General features: G+C 39.0%; 1 protein-coding gene across 4 annotated transcripts in view; it reads left to right on the top strand.

Annotated features, from left to right (window-relative positions):
- NAALADL2 (N-acetylated alpha-linked acidic dipeptidase like 2) overlaps positions 1–19,881 on the top strand; it is an 878,960-nt gene that overhangs the window by 801,719 nt on the left and 57,360 nt on the right. The gene's annotated exons all lie outside the window — the stretch shown is intronic.

Raw genomic sequence — 19,881 nt, 5'->3', positions numbered from 1 at the left:
TGAGGTAAATTTATTATCTTTACTGCATGATGAAAGGAAGTATCAGAAACACTTAGCTGACTTGAACCTTGCATAGCAAGGCAAACCTTTGCCAATTCTCTTGACCTCTCTGAGTCTTTGTTTCTGCACATGTAAACTGGGGAGGAGTACCCACATTTATCGTAGCATTATGGAGATTAAAGCAATTTATTTATTCAAGCACTATTTAATTATTCCTAGTTGCAGACTCTTCCCTGAAATGCTCAAGCACAAGGTATGCACAGTATACAAAGAAGACCTTGCCATTGGCCGTATGAATCTTACAGTTAAGTTTATAAGATACACAAGATTTAAAATTATAATAAAACACGGAGAGTGCTTTGAGAAAATAAAATTTAAAAAAAAAGAATGTAGGCCTAAGGGAAAACACAGCACAGATGCCTATATCAGCTTTCAGGAAAAGTCTTCTTGAAAAATAATAGTGTCGAATGGTACGGTGAAATAATTTACCAAAGTGAAGAAGTGGGGAAACAAAAATATTCCAGACAAGGGAAAGGCTATGGGTAAAGCCTGGAGATGAGAGACAGAGTTAGCCCATTAAGAAAATAAAATAAGTTCAGTGTGTCTAGGACTAGGGACTAAGACATAAAGCAGAGTACAAGAGAGAATGCTAGAGAAGTAAGACACAAAGGCACATTAATAAGTTTAGACATTATCCCAAGAACCATGGAAAGTCCTGAAGAGTTTTAAGCAATGAGGAAATAACATTAAGCTTGCATTTTGAAAAGGTCATTCTACCCCAATATGAAGCATGGATTGGCAAGTGACGAGAATATGTCCAGGGAGACCGGTTCAAAAGCAGCTAGTCTGGCTCAGATGAATGATGATCGGGACTTGAATGAGAGTACTGCCAGAAGAGATGAAAAGAAATGGTCAGATTCGAAAAATATTAATTAATTGGATTGATTTAAAAATATTTATTTCATGTCTACTTATACCGCCCACTTCTTGAGGTTCTGGGGAGATAACTAGACAAAACAGATCAACATCTCTGCCTTAGTGTAAGAATGATGGATAATGTAGAGTCAAAAGTCATTTCCAGGTTTTTTTGCTTTAACAACTGTGTAGATGGTGGAAACATGAAGTGAGATAAGGAAAGATAAAAGGACAAATGGGTTTGGTGTGTATCGATTAAAAACTCTGACTAAAATTCTTTATAGTTCTTCCTTAGTGCATTTTCTCCTAAGGCTCTTCAGGACCCCAACCAAAACAAAAGAGACAGTAGGTTTATGGCTCTCTAAAACAGCTTTACTATTCTTTCATCTTTCTTCTGCCCAGATATTTTTTTGAAAAATGGGGACGAAACACATGACTGGAGTTACAGAACAGGAGTAGACGTATCTGATATGGGCAGATATCAGGAAAACTATTAATGTACCGTGCCTCTTTCCCCAACTCTCAAAATACACACTTTCTCCAAGGTAACAACCCGTTCTACTTTCAAATGGCTTATTTGGAGCTTTTTTACACCAATCAGTACAACATTGATAGAAGCTTAGGTTCTAGGGGTGACTCTTCATCCAAGGGGGCTCCTATCAAGATCATTGCCAGTCCCACAAGGAATGCCCTACTTTTTTGTCCCAGACTCTGGGACCCCTTGAACATGGTTAACATTACTGACACTTTTCCTCTGAATGATATTTTGCCCATCAATATAGTTCAACCGCTGAAAATTTTTCGCTAATAATTACTCTGCCATCAATGCAAGTTGGTTCCAGAAGCGAATATGTTATATGTATGTGTGTGCGTGTAGTTGAACTAACACAAATAGCTTTGTATTTTGTGTCCTTTACACTTTAAAAACGATATTCATAAGTGGTATTTTTCAGATATTCCAGAGCTGGAAGTGGAGTCATTAAAAGGTCTCCAAGTTAGGTGAACTGAGAGCCTGAGCCAATGGAGACATTCCTTAAATAAAAGTTATACATAGAGTAAAATGATAAGTTATTTCCTGACATATTGTTTAAAGTGCCTGCAAAGTCTGCAGTGGATCTGTCCACTAGGCAGTTGTACATACTCATCTGAATCTCAAGGAAAAGCTTTGGGTTGGAGATAATAGACCTGGCAGGTATTTTTGTGTGTGTCCGTATGATTGGAAACTATGGTAATGAATGAAATTACTTAATGAATCTTCTGGGGAATATTAACAAAAATAATTGAGGAAGAGCACCTAAGAGGTAGAAGGTCAGTCCAAAGCTGACAGCCACAGTAGCCAAGAAAAAATTTGTCTCAAGGTGGTATATTGTACCAAAAGCTCCATGAAGGGCCATTGGATTTATCAAAGCAGAGTCTGTAATAGTGAACCTTGACCCAAATGGTGTCAACAGTAAGACTGGATGTTTGCTGCAGTGAGGAGAGGAATGAGGGTGAAGTGAGGAAATCAAGGCCATGAGTGTAATAGCTCTTTCAAGAATGTTGGCCTACTAGCGGAAAGGAAAAAGGCTAATAAATTATTGTTTATTTTTCTTTAAGTTGGGAGAAACCTGAACATGTCCCAATAGGGATAGAAAAGATCCAGTAGGAAGAGATGTAAAAGTCCAGGGAAAGGTGGATAAGTGATAGAAATCACTGGCAAAGCAAGAGGTGAAGGAATCTAGGAAATAAATGGAAGATTTTTTTGTCAGGATGATATCCTCTGCTAATATTAAATAACAGCTAAGTAGGAAAATATAATACAGAGTAAACATACTTGTAGGCTAGGTGTCCTTGAGATATTCCCTTCTAAATATTTTTATTACAAAGTAAGCAAAATGAGGATGAATGAACTAGGATGGTCAAGGTATTAGTACTTAATTATACTAATATTTAGGTAGTATTCAGATAATCATTTTGGTGAAGAGGATAGTATGGTCTTGGATGGGAGGAAAGGCCAGATAGACATTGGTGATCATGAATTACTTGAGACATTAAATATGCTTATTTCTAAGATGATGAAAATCCCTAGCACAAGTGTGTGGCAAATTTCATATACTCTATAAATATCTCTATGAGATGATTAAGTGGTTTCTATTATATATTATACATTTTATATATAATGTATATTTAAATACATGTATATGTATATACACACATATATATATAAAATAGTGAAATAAAAACATGTATTCTTCTGTATCTTCATCATTCTTTTATTTTGTGTTCTTTGTACACTTGTACTCTCTAAAAGAAAGACTTGATAAATAAGGAGTTGATCAGAGAAAATTATCCCACAATTTTGTTATATTTGTTATTCGAGAATGAATATAGCTCAGAATTATCCTTGACGTTTCTATGAATTTATGTGTCTACACAATATTCCACTGTGTTGTGGAATTTTGATGTTTACTTCTAATATATGAAGATATTAGTCAAGTGATTACCATTGTAGGTAGTAATGAATTACTTTCAGATTTCTCTTTGCTCAGTGCTAAAGAGAAAATACTGACAAGGTAGTGCCTAGAATAAGAAATACATTTAAAAAATGATGGAAAAGCCAGAATCACTTTAGAATAACTAACTACCAAGGGAAAATGATATCTAAGATTATATGCATTATTTTAATTAAGGGTGCTTGAAAATACATATGGCTTCCTTTGAATAATAAGCATCTACAGATGAGGTATGATTAGAAAATGCAATCTCTTCTACAGGTTCAATTAAATCAACTTCGTTTCAATAATGGTGAGTGATTAGAGAAATGCTATCAGAATCATACTTTGAGTCATCATTCAAAGAATCTATTTTGTTTTTTTTTTTTTTAATTCTGCAATATGGTTTACCAGATAATGACTACAGGGCTTAAAATTAATGAAAGAAGTTTAAGAGTGATTAAATTATGTGTCTTAATCAGGCTATGATTTAATGTTACTGGTGGATTTAAAGAGTTTTCATTTATTCACAAAAGACAACCATCTCTGCCAGTCAGCCTTATAATTAGTGAGAAATGAGCTCAAAAGTTAGTGTGTGTCTCAAATGGAGAGAAGAACTTATTCAAATCATCCATAACGATTGACCTTAATTTGTTCCCTTTCTCTTGAAATTTATTTTTAGTTTATGGCATTTGACTGGGTAATACTTGAATGAGATTATTGTTGCTCCTGTATTCTGAAGCAGACAAAACCAGGATGATTAGGGTTACAAGAAATATCATACAGTAAAATGTTTTATCCGTATTTGTCATCAAGAATATAAGGCTTTTATGATTAAAAAAATAAGAGTTTAGCACTTATTTTTAAATCTATTTCAAACGCAATTTCAATATGCATTTATCTCTAGGCAGCTAAGACTTAGCACTCAACATTACGCCAGTGTCTTTCATGATAGAAAAATATACATTCACGAAAGGTTTACCTTTTTAAAGTTATATTGTACATATATATATATACACACACACACATTTAGGAGAAGCATACAATGGCTTATTTGTAATATTAATGGAGCATATAGAACATTGCAAAGAGCTATGATTTGAATTTATAGAGAAATGCTGATTTTTTTTTTTGCTAGAATACATATAAAAATGCACTAGGCCTATATCTGAATTATAGTTAAGAAACAAAAGCAGTATTTATAGGACATTATCAAATAATTTATATAACAAGTATGTAAGAGTTACTTAAAAGTTTTGACTTAAATTGTTTCCTTCCTACTGTGGTGATTGGCAGTACATTGAGATCAATTTATTTTTTGCCATTAATCGGCAAAGCAATATTGAAATTCACTTTTTCTGTCTCACGAACTCACAGAAAACACTAAATTGTAGCCCCCGTCTCTTTCTTGCTGTGACGAAGTCAACATTTAAAAGCAGAGGCAAGGAGATAAAGTTTGTAAAGAGGTGGTAAACCAAGAACTTCTTGTTCGCTGTCTTACAGATGACCCAAGTCAATATGGGTTTTGAACTATGTGAGAGCCTCGTTAACTTTAATAAAGGAAGAAATCCCCTTCCTCTCTGGGCCCAGTGGGAAAGAGTCAGGTCAAAGGTGCTAATTATCCTTCTAATACAGTTTTATAGATATTATAGATATGTGTATTAGCAACGTACTTTATAAAATCACTGACATTTCTCAATCATGTCATAAGATACAAAGCTTTAAGTTCAAGAGCCACATGCTGAAAAGTCATTATGTCAAGTATGATACTAATTTCTGAGAGAACAACATAGAAAATAATGGTCTTTAATGAAGTTACTTTATTAAAGTTACCAGGCTCTCGCACAGTTCAAAAACCCTAATGACTCATGAGCCATCTATGTGAAAGCAGAAAAGGAGTCCTCTCTTTACCATCTCTTTTTTTGTTTAAGTGGAAAAATATGTAGTACATCTATTACTGTCTATTCTTCACATTTTAGTGAAAAGCACATTACGTATCTCTAAAATGTTACCATAATACTATGTACAAAGATAAGCATATTGCATAAATTGTCTCACTGACCTTTTTTAAAAAAGACTTATAGAGTCCAGTCCTCCATGACAATGTTGGAAATTAAAAAGGGGCCCTGCAATTTGTTGAAAGTTATCCAACTTGGGCATAGCCGATGATTAGCACAGCTGATGCTCAAACCCTTTACTGGTAGAAACATTTACTGCTAACCATACGTCCAGTCCATGGGCTTTCTCACAGTCCGCAGGCCATTTGCAGTTAGTTGGGGGTAATGGGACCAGTCTCAGTGTGCTAGGGGTACGAGACGCATCAATTCTGAGGCACAGCACTTAAGCTCAGTGAATGATCCTCTGGCATTCCCTGTCAGCTGCCACAGCAACCAGCAGCATTCCCCAAAGTGGATTCCAGCAGGTCCTGAGGCCCCTCGAGACCCTGTGGGGTAGAGACCCCAATGACCAATATTGTTACGTCCCTGAGATTTGAGGGTTCATTTGTTATTGTGCCATAATCTAGGCCGTAACTCTGGCTCCTGAAATAATTAAATCCCAAAACCTGTTCTCTTAACCTAAATGCTAGAACAACTACTGTTATTTAATAGGAAAACGATTCAGACACAACTTAATGTGTGATTTCATCCCTTCGACGGTCCGAAATTAGGAGTCAAACATTGGTTCCATTTTCATATACAAACTCTGAGTTGGTAGTTTTTCCTATAAGGTGATAATCATAAAGTTGAGATTCCTAGAGAAGTCATCACTGTGTTATTACAAATTGGTAAAGTGCTTGGTAGTTAAACGCTACGATAATTTCGAGTGAGATAGCTTTGCAGGTTCTGACTTGCCCACCCAACACTTATTTTTCATCAACAATTTTGAACTCAGTTCATTGTTTCTGTTAAGAAGAAGAGAAATAAATGTTTGTGGCAGTCGGTGAGATAATTCATGCATTTTGTTATTTAGAAATAGCTGACTCTGTGAACTCTGCAAAATGTCTTTTACTGCCCCAAAATGCAACAGTACGATTGTGTGTATGTGGAATTGGCTGCTAATATATATTTCACGTAATTCCATGGGTTGTAGTATAAAGATTTTTTGAGGAAGAGTTTAACATTTTAGATATGAAGTATTTATGATGCTATTTAATAATTGATAAAGGAGTTTCTGAACAACTTTGACATTCTGTTCAAATCGGAATTTTGAGAGAATCCTTATTTTCTCTGTCTTAAATTATCTATTCGCATTAAAAGTAAGGAGAAAGATTTAAGAAAGATCAGATTCTTCCCAGTATTCTTCACATTATGGTCCATAGCAATAATGCTTTAAGGCAGCTAGCTGCCTTCAAAGAATTTATGTTTAATAGATGTGAGCTAAGATGGCAGAGTAGAAAAAAAATAATAATAGATGGTGACAGAAACCAAACAAGTAGATGTAAACACAGACTGATAACAGTTCTATAAAAGTAATAAGCAGAGCTCTAAGGGAGAAAAATGCTGAGGGGCGTAGAGAGGAGCCCTACCAAGCATGGAAGCTTGGCCTAGAATTCAACTAAGGCTTGAAGAGTGAGAGTCCGCTCTGCAAAGAACCTTAAGTAGAGCGTTGCCATCAGCAGGAAGACTATATGCGAATTCTGAAAGGCAGGGAAGACCTAAGGATGTCCTGGGAAATAGAAGTGAGGGGCAGAGTGGCTCAAAGTGAGCCTGAAGGCCACGTTGTCGTAGGCCTCTCAGATGCTGGTTGGCATTGGTGGGAAGCCAGGTTTTAACAAAGAAAGAGGAGATGAAGAAGAAAACAAAGAACACTCCAACTAAGGGATTTCAAAGAAAAAGACTAAGGGAGCAAAGGGAGGGTGCATTGTCTAGAAAACACAATATGGGTAATAGAACAAGTACATTATTGTCTGTAGTTACAGTAACTATAAATAGTTTAAAGCAGTGGAAGGAGACTATGTCAGGCTGGATTTTTCAATTTTAAGAAATGCACTTTTGCATTTCTTAATCACTGATTTCAAGTGATACAAAACCCTAGGAGACAGGAACGCTGAAAGACGAGAAAGGAAAACAAGAAGCTGTATCAGACGAATCCTAAACAAAGAAAACCGATGAAGGATCATTAACATGAGACAAAATAGACATTAAAGCAAAACTCAAATTTAGAGGCTTATCTAACTACTAGAGGATTATCTCATAAGGATAAGAGGAATAACTTACAGAAGGATATCGCAATTCTGAGTATGTCGGCCCTCATAACACATATACAAGATAAAAACTGATCAAATTAGAGAAGGATTCAATACACCCACAATTATAACATCGGATTTTTTAAAGTGATAGATCAAAATTTCCTGAGGGTACAGAGAAACTGAGGGTAAATTGCAATGGGACAAGTAGTAGGATGGGAGAGAGGGTAACCAGATGGGAGAGCACGCCTGGAAGATAGATGCGGGTGCCCTAGGGAGGGACGTTGAGTTATTTCTAGAGGAATTGGAAGAGAATAGACCCAGGAGATTATTTCAATGGTTTGTATGGATATGCCCTGATAACGCATGTGGCAAATTCCATGCCCACTCTCATTGGTGTACTTTTTGTATATTTGGTGCATTTACCACATTTCCCTTTTTTTCCTCAATATTTTCCTTTCTCGCTCCCTGTCTCTCTCACACACACACAAACACACACAATTTGTGTTTCACTTCTACCATTTTACTATGTAAAAATCAATATATTGAGAGTTGTAAGATCTTAATCCCAGTTCTAGTTTTGCCTCTAAACAGCTGTGTGATGTTAGGCAAATCATGTCAATTTTCAACTCCTATTTCCTTATCTGAAAATTGAGATGATGAGATCAGACAGCCAAGATTTCTTTCATCATTTGCTGCCCCATAAATTTATGTAAGATGTTTGACCTTTAGGGATTAGTGTTGTTCCTTAAAAATGTATATTTAAATTATGTATTTCACAAGGGTATATCGCCCAGCAATTAATTTTTTTTCATTAAGAAATGAGAGAAAATAAAATTATCTTATTTATTACCTGAATTGCATAATACAGATCTGTGAAAATAAAACCCAGGCACTTCTTAATCTGCCTAAATATATGAGATAGTTCATTACAGCATGACCATAGTTTGTGTCCCCAGTCTTCTAAATAAATTGAATGGGGAACTGGATATCCCATCCCGTTTAAAAATGATATATTGTTAGCAACTGATCATATATGAGATGAAAAATAAAACAGGCACATTACTTAGCATAGCCTTTTTTAATCCTGTTTTCCACTAAGTAAATTGTATTTTAAGTGAAGAAACCTACGTTTTTATTACTTACTTGATACATCTTTCGGTTGTTAAAAATTACCCAAATGCATTGGTAAACTTTTCAGAATTGCTGCAATTGCTTTGTTCTTGGGCTGAATGTCTTCTTGTGCATTCTCTTATGTATGCATGTACTTTGCCATAAAACAATTATGACATCTTATTCATATTCACATTTTAAATACTATCTACGTGCAAGTTTGAGGACGTTATAAAATACATGCTTATAGAAATTCACAAATCTCAATATGTCAATTCCCCACACAAACAAGTGTCCTTTATTACATTCTTTTGTCTACAGTGCTGGTTCTCAAAATCTGATCCATCATCTACTACCTCAGAAGCATGAGAAGTGCTTATTTTATTTTATTTTATTTTATTTTATTTTATTTTATTTTATTTTTTGAGAAGTGCTTATTTTAAAATCGTGAATTTCAGCATCTCTGTGTAGATCAGCCGAGTTAGAATTGTGTGTGCGTGTGTATGTGCACAAGTGTGATAGGGCAGGGTCATGTTTGAGAATTTTTATTTTAAAATGTTTCGCAGGTGCTTCTAATGCAGATAGCCCAGGAACCAGACACTGAGATATTCTGGTCACCAGTACAAAGTTCAAACTCTTTCCACTAACCTACCAGACCCTTCCCATCCTTGCTCCGAGCTACCTTGCTCTAATTACTGCCATTATTACTTAATGTTTGTCAGTAAGATTCAATGGTAGGATTAAATGAAGTCTGGCAGCGGGGCACCTGGGTGGCTCAGTGGGTTAAACGTCCAACTCTTGATTTTGGCTCAGGTCATGATCTCAGGGTCCTGGGATGCAGCCCTGCCTTGGGAATCTGTTCTCAGCGGGGAGTCTGCTTGAGGATTTCTCTCCCTCTGCCCCTTCCCCCATTCGCCTGTATGCACACATGCTTTCTTGCATGCTCTGTCTCTCTCAAATAAATAAATTGTTTTAAAAAATGAAATCTGGCAGGTTTGTTACTTAGGATTACATAAAATCATGTATTCACAGTTCGAGTGAAAGGTCTGGCATGTAGTTGATTTTCAGTTAATACTTGTTCCTTTCCTATATCCTTCTTCAAATCATTCAAAACCCATAAATTTACCATATCACCTCTTTATTGGACTGGTTTCTTTGCAAAGAGTGAGAAGACATGTTACACAGTGGTGGATAGCAGAATGTTCCTGTTTTCTCTGAGGAATGAAAAATATTGGGATCAAACAAATTTCAGAAAGCAAAGGAAGCAGGATTCCTGAAGCTTGTGGAAAGATACCTCTCTCTACCTTTTAGACAGCAACTAGTGTCACGCTCTGCTAAGCCCTGGCCTTTCTACAACCCTCCTTCTTTTGGAAGAGACTGCTCAGTGCACAGCATCCATAGAAATGAGCTGCCTTCAAAGCATGGAGTCTGTGATAGCATTCATGGCAATTGGGGAAAGTCCAGTTCAGATCCTACCTGGGCCCTGGTGACCCTGACCCCCTTCCCCAGTGTCCCCGTCCCTGTGAGGCTGATGCCCTTATCAAAGCCTCCAGATTCCAGCTTGTACTTGGGAGATGGGGACACACAGGCCACCTTCCTTCCGGCAAGTCCTCTTAATTATTACCATTGCTGTAGGGCTTTCGGTTTCCCCCTTCTTTTGATAGGCCACATAGAGGCATAGAGTTTGGATAGGTTTCCGCTATGACCCCTTGTGCGACACACCCCGTGGGCCACACCCTGTGCCCACCCGCCTGCTCTGTTCTGTTCCTTGGAACGCTTTGCCTCTGCTTTGTGCTATTCGCTTTGTTCTCCACCTTCATAGCAGCAGTTATTCTGTTTTCCAAATAGAGCATCTATACCAGCTTACTGTAATTTTTGATTTTGGGTCAATTTGTTTTAAGCTCTATTGTCACCAATAAAATCTTAATAAACAGCTGTTGTGTTCAAAAAAAAAAAAAAAGACCCTAACAAAGTGCCACGTTAAGCTCTTCAGACAGCCCCAAACTTCTGTGAGTAGACCAAGCCCCTCAACACTCTCAGTACCCCTCAATAGCCAACTGCATGTTACAAATCCAAGAGAATGTTGTGATGGGGTTTTAGAGGAAGATCTCACAGATAAGGAAACCAAGACCTGCAAAGGTGCAAGGACTAACTCTGATACAGTTTCCATTGAAGGCTAGTGTGTTTTCAACAACATGCGCTCAGATATCATGATGGGGTATTTGTGGTGATGGGAACATGGAAACACAAATTACCAGTTAAAGAATGAAATGCAGAAATGAAAACCTTGCCTTTACCTTTACAGATCAAGCTTTGCTTTGGCCTTTTACATAGAATAGCTAAGTCTTTTTCTAGGTTAGTTTAGTAATAATCAGAGTATTCCTTGAAATTTTTGTTTCTTGTCCAGACCTCTCAATGTCTTTTGTCTCCTTAAGGAGAATAAGGAACTCAATGATGAGGAAAGCAATCCCTTACAACATAGTTTACTTTTCCAACTTTATTTTTCTTTTTTCTTTTAAAAGAAGTCTTCTTCCATTCAGAGCTAACTTACTGGAATAAGTGGTTGGAAGGCAAACTTAATTTTGCCTGCTTATCTTGCTGAAAGGCCTGCCCTCAACTGTCACCTGCTCCCTAAACCACACCCTTTTTCAGGGTCCAACAGAAGTAAAATCTCCAATACGTATTCTTGCTGTCCATAGTGACCACTATTTTCCTACTAATTTGGTCCTTTGGAAGCACCATTTTATATGCTCTTCTTGTTTTCCTTTGCTAATGAGGAACAGAGGCTTCCAAACTATAAACCCCTTAACTGCAAGAATCACTTCACATTTTTAGCATTTATCCCAGAAATCTTGAATTGTAGATGCTTTACTTCTTCAAAAGAAATATCTCTAAGATAAAGTGTTCTAAAATTAATTATGAAATTAAAAATCATGCTTTACTGGTTACCTGGTGAATGATAATATTCAAAAATTCTGAATTGTTTGATCCGTGTTGTTCTGTGGAACATCCTGGGATGCCTGAGAAGCAAGGAGTTATAAGAGTCCTCTTTGTCAGCAACATGCAAAAACGAAAAGAGAACTCATGGAAAACCTAGAGCTGGATAGTGTGCTCTGTTTGTGCAATTCCTTATTTACATTTGTATTTTTGCATTCAACTAAACAATAGCATCTAGTTTGGAGAAAGTTGATGTAAGCAACTTGTCGAATATAATTGCACATCAAAGGATATAAAGCCGTTGCATTTCTTTTACCATTTTTAAATTTTCAAGTCTCACTCTATAGGATGTAGTATAAAAAGAGCAGTTATTGCATTAACAGAAAAGAAACTGCATTAACAATATAATTGCCTACAGTAAGAGTCACGTAAAGTTTGGCCATTATTTAAAGTATCTCTAGGTAGAAACAGCAAGTTCAAAAAGACATTCTGTTTTTTTCCTCTCCATTTTTATATCTCTAGCCCTCCATTGCCCTTAATGCCTCCATAACATAGAAACATGATGTCATTATTTGTCTATGTTAGTATTTTTGTAAAAAATTGGAACAATATTCTGAAAATATTTTAGAGAAATATAATCTTTATCAGATGTCCAAACTCAGAATAGAACAGAGGTTTAATTTGTTGTTGTTGTTGTTGTTGGTTTTTCAACTGGGCCTTAAAGAAAGAAAGAAATATCTTAACAATTTACATCAAAATGCTAATATTGATCTAGTAACTAAATAATTGACTTCATATGTGATTGAATCCATTATTACCAAAATATCCTTTGTTTAAGGATTGGGTGTTAGGAATAGGCGTTGTCTTTATCCTTTAGTAAATCACTGTTTTATTAAATTCTTAACGAGCGAACTGAAACCACATTATTTTGCATGTACAGAAATCCAGCATTATGATCTGAAAATGCAGTCTTTAAAAACAAACTATAAATAGGAAATCACTGGCCTCTTCTGTCTTGCTGCATTATGTATATTTGATGTGTTCTCTTTAGCATTATTACAAACTCTGCTTAATCAATTCTCTAATCTTTCTCTCCATGATTAATTACTTTGGATAATTTACCGAGTATATGATTGAGTAAATGCACAATTACCCTTTTAAAAATAAACAACCCCTACCCTCTTTGCCACACCAGAGCTAGAGCAGTTTCTGCAACGACAGAGAATTTCATTTCTGTTCTGGTAGGGATATGGGGGCAGTTGAGGGGGCGGGGGCTGCGTCTACTCAAAGATTCACATTTTCCTTTTGAAGAAACCATCATGACATAAGATGAATAATAAAACACGGTTTTAACATTTTAATTTTATTATTGTCTAAAGATAAGCAAAATCCAACTAAGCAGCCTTGTGCAAACTGAGGTAAGAGCATATGCTTTGTACCAAATCTGTTTCTGATTTTTTTCTTGTATGTCATACACCCTAACCCAGCGGCTTCCTCACAGAAGGAATTTTCTCAAGGAAGCTTTCTTGATCGCCTCAGATGCTTGAGGACTCCGGTATACCCTCTCACATCACCCTCACTTAAATATTTAATAATCATAGTCAATATCTGTTTCATATGAAAAGCCTGGAATTTCCCTGTACTTCACAGGGTCTCTGACATATAGCCAGTGCCCTCTAAATATGTATTTTATACTAGAAATGCCCTTAAGTAGTATCAATATGGATGGATAGGTGATCACTGTAAGTGTTCATGTTAGTGTTTAAATATTTTCCCCAAACCTTGTTCAAAGAACCTAAAATTGGAATAATAATAATCTATGATCTACGATGATAGATGAATACCAATCATTATGCATACCAGCTGACCCTCCTATTTTATTACCATCAATTTTCCAGATGTATTTTAGATCTATTTAGTCAATGCTGTTTTATTGCAAGGAAAATGATAAAAACGCTTTCTATACTCAGCATTTTAGAGGATTTTTTGGCTTCATAAATCCCTACATCCACTTTTCTAGTCTGAGTATAAAAATTATAATTTCTGATAGGACCATGTGCCGCCTTGATATGAAATGTGCCTGATAGGTGTAATCAGCCCTTAATTTTCCTGAGAATCCTATGGGCAGATTTTGTCAATGCTGTCTCCGTGGCCACTGGGATTCCTGATTTGTTTAAATTAGGGAAGGGATTGGAAAGGAAAGAAAAAGATGCAATTTAGTATAAGAGTCCAGATTCTGCAGCCAGAATGCCCGGGCCTCAAATCTCAGAATAGCATGTACAACCTAAGTGGCTCTGGGAAAGTAACTTCACTGAGCAGTGCTTCTGTTTTCTCATCTGCAAAATAAAACAAGGCTATTGTAAGAATTAAATGGATTAACTCATGGAAAGAATTTAGAATAATGCCTGGCATATGGCAGGAACTCATAAGTGTCAGTTGCTATTGCAGTTACTATTATTGTTAACACTGGGCTGAAGTTAGTGGAATATAATAAAGATACTTAATTTTCAATTTGTCAGTGAGCGTATATGTCATTCAGTGCAAATTACTACCAGACGTGATATAAAAGAAAAGTCGGCACCTTTAGTGTCTTTCTCCAATGTGCTAAGAAATACTGTTTTGTTTTTTCCTCTAAGAACAATATGACTAGAGGAAGATACCTGTCTTACAAAGTCAAAATTATGACTACACGTACTGAAAAAGAATTATCAAAAACTACCAGTAAACTAACTTATTTCCAAAGTAATCTGTACATATATATATATTTTTGCTACAATTTAATAACCGATGGATGATGACACTCCTTGAAAAAGGAAAGATATCTTAACAGTGGAAAAAACAAAAACCTTGTGGGTGCCTGGGTGGCTCAGTTGTAAGCATCCACCTTGGGCTCAGGTCACTATCCCAGGGTCCTGGATCGAGTCGCATGGCCTCAGGTCTGGCTCTAGCTCCCTGCTCAGTGGGGAGTCAGCTTATCCCTCTCCCACTGCCCTCCTCCCACCCTCACACTCCCCACCCCACCTCTTGTTCTCAAATAAATACAGTTTTTAAAAAGGCTTATATCAGTTACTTTTGTGGTCTAGGCATAGAAAAGGAAACATTCGATTTTGGCAACCGATTTCCATCTCTTTGCCGAGGTTCTCTTGTGCCATGGGGACAATGGTCCAGAAAAGTTGAAGATTTCATACCTCCATGAGGCAACCATAGAAAATTCCAAGGAAACTAGTTTACTTTGTCACTTCTGTATTGTTCCCAGCAGGATTAAGTTCCAGTTGCACACAGGGACGTGATAAAATGCCTTCTGTTGGCTGCCTTTCCTCATTCTGCTACCTTCCCCTCTCAACGAACCATTTGCACTCATATTTTGTCTCATGGTCTGTTTCGGAGGGAACCCCGAGTGAGGCTCATGGTCACCTCCTGGTAGCGTGCTCCGAGTTCAGGAGGAGGACACCCAGAGGCGATGGGGCTTGGGGCAGAGGCTGGAAGGACAGAGGAAGGCCAGGGAGCTTGTATTTCTCACCAGTGGGTTTCTTGCCAACAGATTGTCTTAGTTCTTTAATGCCCTGGCGTCCATGGGGGTCAGTGTGTATTCAAAACAAAACAAAACAAAACAAACTTCATTGGTTCAGGGGACAGACTGAGGGCCCATCTGTTTAATAATCAAATTAAAAGACCATAGAGACATACCCTGTTTATGCCTCTTTTCCTTCATTCCATAGCTCATCCATCGGTCTACGTGGCCACCAGAGGTGCAGAGAGTTTTTGCACAACTCAGCCACAGTGCCTCTGCACTGAAAGCCCAGGCCAGCCCCCAGACTGGGTGTCCCAGGGTTTGTGCTCAGCCCTTGGTAGCTGCAGGGGCTTGGCGACAACTGTAACGGAGGTTTCCCAGGGTGTGGAGAGCAGAGGGCCTTCTCTCCCGCAGGGGTGCGTCTATCTCTGGGCTTCCCACCGCCTGATGACGCTGGGTCCCCAAATTTACTGCCTTCTGTGTAACTGTGCACGTCCTGAGGTTCACATAGACTTTCCTTGCACGAGGCTCATGGCCCAGACAGGGTCAGTCACAGGGAATTCCTACTAACAGCCTCAAGGTTTATGGACAGAACGTCCCCTGTATTTTCTTGGTTAAACTCCTTCTCCTCCTTCAAATGAATTTCCCTCCCTGTAGCTTTTGGATTTCCTCGATGCTGTTTTTGAAGTCCTTTGCTGCCAGGCAACATCCTTTGGGACAAACTCCACTCATCAGACGAGTTTAATGTCTTTGAAATCTTAAGAAGAGAAGGGCGGGATCTTGAACTGTTTCCTTCCTGGAAGCTTAGGAATTCTATAGCAGTTTTCCCACCTGCCTCCTCTGACTTTTGAGCTTCACAAATGTGTGTACAAAGCAGTGGGCACAGGTCTATCTGGTAAGGCCTTGTAAACGTCACGTACCCAAACCTCTCCATGGTAAGTAGTGCTCGAGCCACCCTCTGACAACCACTGGAGCTCCCTTCCAAGGTAACCGGGTACCTTCATTTCTACATGCTCCCTCGTAGCAGAGACCTTTCAGCGGCATTTAAGCTTTGTACGCCGGTTTCCAGGATGTAAATTTGGTCTGAAGTGACATGCTCTAGTAGTCGTGGGCGATATATAGAAGTCCTTGATTTTCCGAGACAGTTTGACTTTCAAGTAATTGTTTTTCTAATAATAGGACTTGTCAGATCATAGGTTTTTTAGTTGAATGTTGCCTGCCATCAATTTTCCTAGCTATGAAAAGTAGCAGCAAGGTGACATAGGTAGGTGTGTGTTTTGGGGGGAGGAGGTACATAAAGATATATTTTGCATAAATAACTGCATAGCTCTGGCTATAGTGTGGAGAATGGGTTTGAGGCAGACGCTTGGATCAGTTGGGGAGTTTGTGGAGTATTTCGAATGACAGGTAACAAGAATCCGAATACTGAATTTCAGCCATGGCAGGGGCACATAGATTTGGCGCACTGACATTAGGCAGTGCCCTTTCATTTCTCTTTTTGCTGAGAAAATAGACTGGGTACGTCAGCAGCACATCCTTGCTTTCTTTCGTCTGCTGACATCACAGTCTGGGAAAGCAGTGCCGAGGCCCGGAAGGCTGCTTCTTGTCCTGCTCACCTCAAGGCAGACTGAGGCCCCTTGTCAACAGCCGGCTGCCCTGAGGTTTGTTATCCGCGGGACATGTGTTGCTAATGTATGGGTTTTCTACTACAAAGTGGCATAAATCAGAGTCAGGTCACCTCAGAATGAACCTAACAGCCCGAAGGGCACCATACACCACAAAATCATGTTCTGAAGACTCACCAGACCATAATTTATTAGCTAATGCCTCTGCCCTGGAAGTTAAGGGAATAGAGAAGGACTCGGCATGGATCACTGAATCACGGCCACATGCTTTGCTTGAGTTTTAGGGCTTTCTGACCCCTCACCCCACACCCGACATGCAAACTTCTTTCCTTCCTGCTAACCAACAACTCCACTTCAGCTGCACTGGTTTCTTCATGTTTCTCTGAATATACATGCTTCCTTCTGCTCAGGGCTTTCGTTTATTTTATTCCCCTGGTCTGGGGTATCCTTCCCCCCTCTCACTCTAGCTTCTTGAGCCCAAAATATGTACATGTGGCGGAAACCCACCATATGTTTAGCATGGAAGGCAAAGCAGTGCTTTCTAGAATACAAAAGATTCATGTTCGCTGAATTTTCTATGGTTACCTTCTTTTCTGATTGTGTGAAAGTGATACGGGTTGTCATATCAAGGAAGGAAGTCATAGGGGAGAAACTGTCCTATATTTCTCTTTCCTCCCAATTGCACAGCGATGATGAAAGCTTGGTAGATACTAGAGAGATGGTTCATGATTTATCTAATTGTCCTGCTATGTCACACCAGGCCATCGCATGCCGGTCTCTCTCAGTTTCTTCCTCACACTACCCTACAATGTAGATGTTATAATTCTCTCACCACACGACCTCCTAGAGTGGGGCCATACTGCGTTAGAAGACAGGACGTAGAAGTAATCCCACAATGGTAGTTGAACTTGCAGCTCAGGTAGGAGGCACAAACCATGCTTGCTTTAACCTGGAATTATTAAAAGTGGAACAAATCACATATTTACTGAGTGTCTCTGCCTATAACTAAAAATATATATATATATATATATATATATATTTTAATTTTTATTTATTTATGATAGCCACACAGAGAGAGAGAGAGAGGCAGAGACACAGGCAGAGGGAGAAGCAGGCTCCATGTACCGGGAGCCCGATGTGGGATTCGATCCCGGGTCTCCAGAATCGCACCCTGGGCCAAAGGCAGGCGCCAAATCGCTGCTGCGCCACCCAGGGATCCTAAAATATATATATATATATATATATATATATATATATATATATATATATATAATTATGGTATTGGTATTGCTTTAATAAATCTATTTTTGTCCAAATCTTTGGTCACTGAATTAAATGAATTCATTCAAAACAATCATTGTAGATACAGTCATTGTATTTGCCAGTGAGATCTAATAATTGGGGGGGGGGGATGGAGAATGCCTACTGTCAATATTCATGGAATTGTAAATATCTTTTTTTTAATCTCTAGACAGGTATGGAAAAGATTTTTGGCAAAATCAAAAAATATGAAAATACCTCCCTGCATGGCAGTGAAGCAATATATGATTACAGAGTTTAACCAAAAATTACATGTGTGTGTTTGTATGTCTATCTTCCTTTATTAAGTTTCTGAAAACATTCCCCTGAACCTTTAAATACGACTAAAATTATTTTAGGTTGGAGAAAGAGAAATTTTTATATGACAAAATATTAATTTCTTTTATTAGCCTTAAAATCTAGGAGAAGCCTGGGGCACCTGGGTGGCTCAGTGGTTGAGCGTCTGCCTTTGACTCAGGGCATGACCCTGGGGTCCTGGAATCAAGTCCCGCATTGGGCTCCCCACAGGAAGCTTGTGTCTCTGTCTGTCTTTCTGTGTGTCTCATGAATAAATAAATAAAATCTTAAAAAAAAATCTAGAAGAAGGCTGTACTATTACTATCCTGCAATAATATAATCTTGCCTGATACCAGGGAAACCAGGAACTCCAGAAATATCAATATTACCTAGTAAGAGAGGGAAGCCTTTGCCGTGTGGGTTCATTAAGTAATTTTTCAATATAATCTTTTTTGAACACTTTTATTTCTGTAGAATAATTTTGTTGTCATTTGTTGTTGTAATGCATCCTTCCTTTATCTTGTAGGATGGGGGTAAGGTGGCCTAGGGAGAGTGGGGAAGGTCCTGAGGCAGATTGTGTGCTTGTAAAGTTATTATCAGGGAATCTCAGGTGGCTCCAGGGTGTGCCGTCACCAGGAGGATAAGGCCAAAGGTGCAGGCTGCCATATTCCCACAAAGAACAGGGAGACAGTGGTCCAAGGATGAAAACAGCTCTGGGAAATCTCAGGAGGCCACCCAGAGAGTTCCAGCAAAATAGCAGAGTAAAGTAACCTGAGAATAAGGACACAAAAAGGGTAGGGAGTGGGGTGCCCGGAGGCTCACTAGGTCAAGTACCTGACTTCTGCTCAGGTTGTGATCCTGGGGTCCTGGGATCGAGCCCCACATAGGGCTCCCTGCTCAGTGGGGAGTGTGCTTCTCCCTCTACCCCTCCCTCCTGCTCTGCTCTCTCTCTTTCTCATAAATTAAATTAAAAAAAAGGGGGGATCTTGGGGGTGGGGAGAATAGCTTCATTTTTCCCGCCTTACCCCTTGCCCGGCCTAGCCCTGCTCAGCATCCAGAGGAAACTCTCTAGCCAAAAAGAGTTCTCCCTGTAGGCAAAAAGAGCACAAGAGTGACCAGGTCCCCTGACCTTTTGCAGTCACATGAAGGACCCGGCCCAGACTCCTCCTTTCCCTGGCCTGTGCCTCTGAGTACCAGCAGCGAGTCCCTGGGAGGTCGTGTGCATGTGCTCAGCTGGCTCCAGTGGCTGTGACTGGCCTTTATTGTGTGTGACCTGCCAGCCTCTGGGACCAGCCTCTGGGGCCAGCCTCTGGGGCCAACCTCTGGGGCCAGCCTCTGCAACCAGACACTCTGGGGCCAGCCTCTGGGACCAGCCTCTGGGGCCAGCCTCTGCATCAGCCTCTGTATCAGCCTCTGCAACCAGCCTCTGGGGCCAGCCTCTGCAACCAGCCTCTCTAGCCAGCCTCTGGGGCCAGCCTCTGCAACCAGCCTCTCTAGCCAGCCTCTGGGGCCAGCCTCTGCAACCAG

The sequence above is a fragment of the Vulpes vulpes genome, chromosome 3, assembly GCF_048418805.1.
Source record: "Vulpes vulpes isolate BD-2025 chromosome 3, VulVul3, whole genome shotgun sequence".
In the NCBI taxonomy this organism is placed as follows: domain Eukaryota; kingdom Metazoa; phylum Chordata; class Mammalia; order Carnivora; family Canidae; genus Vulpes; species Vulpes vulpes.
This window is presented reverse-complemented; position numbering and strand designations above follow the sequence as displayed.